Genomic DNA, 4,840 nt, shown 5'->3' with positions numbered 1-4,840 from the left:
AGAGTCTCGACTTCATTACGTTAAGGGACCGCCCGTCAAAAATGACGAAATATTTTTGAAAAAAGTCGATTTCTAGTGAATCAACCATCGAATATTTCATGTCATGGCAACCCACCCATCTCGAAGTTTCAGAGCAATATATTGATTCTCCAACTATTTTTCTAAACAATATTTTTTTGCTAAAATAAGTTATTATTTTGACAATCACACTCTATTTCCCTATTATTAGGTTATACAGCGTATAATATAAATATACAAGGAATTATATACGTATACATATATCATGAATAAAAATAATGTTTAGCAACTCGTCCACTGCTATACGGTAGCGAGTAGGCGATGGAACTTTGAAAGTCAGTGCCTTGAAGGCTATCGTAGCAGACGGTCGTCTGCGTCGTCTGCTCGCGTGACGTTTCTTGTGTTTCGTCTGCTACTGTCACCGTTCATCGGGCGATTTTTTAGATTTATCTGGATTCTCTACACTGCAAATCATTTCTGCAATGCCAGGAAGAAAGGCTACTCAAGAGGATGGCCGAAGCAGTTGAGAAAGCGAGAGAGGTGAAAAGGAGGAAACTGAAGAGCGACGAGTGTCAGCCATTTTAACTCCACCACCAACAGCTGATCCTCCCCAGCCATCAACGAGCCTTATGACCGCCACCACACCACTGCCTCCCTCCACCACTGGTGCTCCAACACAAACTCTCACCAGTTCAATGCGTAGAAAGATCAGTATTAAAAAAAAAAGAAAAAGAAGGTGTACAATAGCTGCTCTGCTGGAGCATACTAGTCGCCGTGGGATGTGTCAACTTTAAATGCCATTTTCTCAAAAGTGAGTTATTGTCCTTTAAACCACTACTTCTTCGTTAGTTTTTATCCGATTTTCACAATTTTTTTTTTTCATTGTATTCGTCTTTAAAAGTTCTATAACTTGCTTAGAACCAATCTTTGAAAATGTTCTCTTTCTTTATGTTTAAAAATTATTCATTATTTATTACGTAACAGATTTTTATTACAAATTTAAACGCAAAAATAATAACTTTATCCCTCTAAAGTACAAATTTTTGTTTTAAGGAGATTGTTGACACACTCTTTAGCTATTAAATGAGACTAGGTTTAGCTTCTATCTCTGATAGTTTTAAAGCAGTAGCAGTTTTTTGGATGCATACGAAAATGCCCTTTTTTATTTATTCTTCTTTTCTATTGCAGATTTTGCATTCAGCAGATGGGAGAAGAGTCCAGGTATCAAGATTGCCCTAAAATAAAATTTTCAATTAGTTACCATGTGTTTTTGTAACCCATGTCATTTTTTGCCATGCCCCCCCTTAACAGCGTTGCCAATTTCGCCAAGAATTAAACAACCTAGCGTGTGTTTTTTCACAGTTTAATAACATTTCACGGTAGAGCTATTTTTACTGCTTTGGTCGCAGTACAGTAAATGCGCTCGAGTCCCATGGCTATTGTCTCTACCCTTGTTTTGTAATCCAGGCTTTTTATTTGCCGTTTTATGTAAATTTCTTTATTGTCCCTGCTTACTGAATAACATTTTTCCGGTCTACATTTTCACGCGCCATTTCCATAACGAAGTTTACTTCCTTTTCGTAGGAGAAGAGAGAGTGTGTGCTCGTGCACCCACGTCAATATCCAACAATGTATTCGAAACTCCAAATATTTTGAAAGACTGTTTCTGTTACAATACGTTGTACAAAATGCTTTTACAGGATCTGTAGGTATAAAAATGTCAGCAAGAATCCAAGTCTTTAGTTTCCCGCTTCATTATGATGGTACTGAACCTATTCAAGAACTGGATCACGATTTTTTTTGTGGAAAACTCCAATGGTGACATACCTATGAACTTTTGGATTTTAAGGTGGCTTACTAAAAATGGGAAAATTTGATTGTGTTTCCTTATTACAAACATCACAACTATTGTGTATAAGAAACCTCAATTTAGAAAACACGAAAGTAAAAGCTTATAATGTACAAGCAGTAATTTGATAACCGATGCGTCTATGGATAGGAAAGGCGTGCACCAACAATAGCCAAATGTCTATATTTATAGCTTTTATGTATACTACCTCCGACGACTGACTGCCTTAACAACAAACTTGGAGAAACAATTTAACTAGTGAAATTAACTAATAACCACATTACTGTAAAACTTCAAATTGTACAGAAAGAAACATCATCTACTACAATCACAGCGCTCTAATGCCACCGTGCATGCCGCAGTCCTAGCAATAAAGAATCCAATGTAAAACAATAGACGCCGAGAGTCGATGTGCGGTAAGACGTTTGAAGTTTTATCTTATTTTATTTTATTATATTTGGGGGGGGGGAGGGGTGGAAGTTATCATACCAATGGGGCAGGTCAATATAATTTGAAATTAAATAACACGTGAGCTTTGTGGGGAAAATAATAAATAAAATCAAACCGTTTTGACCATTATATCAAAAAGGTAATTTCATGACTTTCGTGGACTCTCTTGAGAGAGAGAGAGAGAGAGAGAGAGAGAGAGAGAGATTGTTTCCATACTTTGTAGCAAAGACTGACACAAACTAAACGCTGCCGATGCTTCGCCTCTCTCGCCTTCCATGAAAGTTTTGGAACGCAGCACATGTGTCTGGCGCCTTTAATAGCGCCAAGGGGGAAAAGTATTTCCACTCAAACTGCCCTCAGTAGTTTCCCCTCTACACTGTACAGCAGTGGTTTTCAACCCGTGGGGCGGCCCCTGTTGGGGGAGCTCGAAGGGCTGCCAGGGGGGCAGGTGGCGCCAATGCTTGATGGAGATAATTATATCTGAAAACTATTAATTATGATGGGATTCAGAATTTCAAAATACTGAGAAAATATTTCAGAAATAAATATGAAATTTAGTTGTCTAAATATATAAACTACTTAAAATTCTATATTAAGGAATTTATATATATATATATATATATATATATATATATATATATATATATATATTATATTGTGAATTATTGACATGTCGCGACTATGCCAGTAAATTGTAAATTACAGTATTAAGGAAGGGAAGGGGGGGGGGAGGGCGCAGAGAATGTGCAATTCAATGAAGGGGGGCGAGAATTGGGAAAAGTTTGGAAAAACCGCCGCTGTCCAGAGTGCTGGTGGCTGCATGCGGGCGTTGGTGGAGTCCCCTCTGGCCCGGCCTGACCTTTATCCACTCAGTCCATAAAGGAAGAGCCTCTTTAAAGCTTTTATCGCGGTGTTTCTCCTCCCCCCCCTCCTCCTCCTCCTACTGTACCTTCACCTCAGTCTTACCGCGAAGGAGCTTGCGTCACCACCCTCTCCCCTACCCCTCTCCATAACCATCCTCAACCAATCCTATCCCGTCCTACTGGGCGCATCGTCCCCGCCGACCGTCCCTGCATCTTTCATGTCATCATTTAGTTCCTTCAAAAGACTTGCTGCTCCACACCCGCCCCCCCCCAACCCCCTCCCTCTCTCTTTCCCCTCACCAACCCTCTCACCACGCTATACGGTACTTCCATTTACTTCTCTTCCTACCTGGTTTCTTTTAAATTATTTTGCTTTCTCTCTTTTATTTCGCTGTTTGCGCGAGGTTCTGGAATTTTTCTTCTTGCACGGTCAAGGAGGTTCTTAATTCGAGTCCTTTTTGTTTTTTGTTTTGTTGTTGTTGATTACTTAACCAGCCATCTGCCTGTTTTTTCTTATTATATAAACAAAAGCGTAACCGTCATATAAGCTTAACATGTTTCTCCTCAAAGTCCGGCTGCCTCTTATTTTTTGTAGTGTGGTGACTGACCACCGAAGCAAGCGCATTCAAGCATGAACTGAATTATATCAAATTACTTTGTCAACTATTACAGAATAGTATCCACATTTTTTAGGTCGACTAAACTCTCACTCCGACTACCAAGTCACAGTCAATGAATTTCAAACCACAGCAAATAAACAGCCTAGTGAATATTATCAACAGATCGACTTGAGGTCTGATTCAGTTAGCCGATATAAAATTGACATCTACCAGTGAAGAGCAGGGCTTCCTTCATAGCGTCACTGAAGTGATCAACCTTCATATAAAGTTAATTCTAGGCAATAACTCCGCAAGGAACGGTCCCACGAATATGAAAGCCACTAGGGATTGGGACGTCCAATGGATTTCGCCGTGTATAGGTACTATAGTAGAATCACATCACCCGTGCATCACATCAGATGTCTAGTCCAGTCCCTTACGACGCTCCTGATTGCTGTTTGTAAGTTTGTAAGCCAATCACTGGGTTGGAAACTCTTAGTCTCACTCGAACGTTCACATAGGCAGGAAGTATGTTCAACCCCTCCTGAGGGATACGTCTTTCAAAACTATCCCTCAGAAGAGTTGGAAGATACATCCTGCCTGTGTGAACTCTCGAGAGAGACTGACTTTCCAGCCCTGTGACTGGCTCATCAACAGCCAATCAGAAGCGTCGTAAGGGACAGGCCTAGACATCAGATGCATGGTTGATGTGATTCTACTATAGCCCCTGTGGGGGTTAATTACAGTCGACCCCCCCAAAAAAAACTGTAAAATTCTTAATAAGCAACCCAAATACTATAGGAAACTGTAATTTCCAACGAAATACTCGACGTGGAGTTATTACCTACATCTACCAGTATGTTTCAAATCTTAGGTAATTAGTTTCGAGCTTCACTAGAAAAGTTTTGTTTCTTCGTCTCAATCAACAAGCCAATTTCAGCTACCTGTCTACCAGCCTATCTCGGTTGTCTATCACCAGGTCAATTCGATATTTACAGCTGATAAGCTCTTTCCCGTCTACGTTTAAGGAGTGGCAAGTTACAGCTAACGAGTTAAGTTGT

The 4,840-nt window shown here is 40.0% G+C and overlaps 1 protein-coding gene and 1 long non-coding RNA gene across 12 annotated transcripts in view; both read left to right on the top strand.

Annotated features, from left to right (window-relative positions):
* LOC135210876 (collagen alpha-1(I) chain-like) overlaps positions 1-4,840 on the top strand; it is an 891,724-nt gene that overhangs the window by 430,891 nt on the left and 455,993 nt on the right. The gene's annotated exons all lie outside the window — the stretch shown is intronic.
* On the top strand, positions 219-1,278 carry LOC135211642 (uncharacterized). The gene is made up of 2 exons (XR_010313687.1): positions 219-829; positions 1,207-1,278. It is a non-coding gene; the product is annotated as an uncharacterized LOC135211642 (long non-coding RNA).

The sequence above is a fragment of the Macrobrachium nipponense genome, chromosome 4, assembly GCF_015104395.2.
Source record: "Macrobrachium nipponense isolate FS-2020 chromosome 4, ASM1510439v2, whole genome shotgun sequence".
In the NCBI taxonomy this organism is placed as follows: Eukaryota; Metazoa; Arthropoda; class Malacostraca; order Decapoda; family Palaemonidae; genus Macrobrachium; species Macrobrachium nipponense.
Note: the sequence above shows the minus strand (reverse complement) of the source record. Positions and strands in the feature narration are given on the sequence as shown.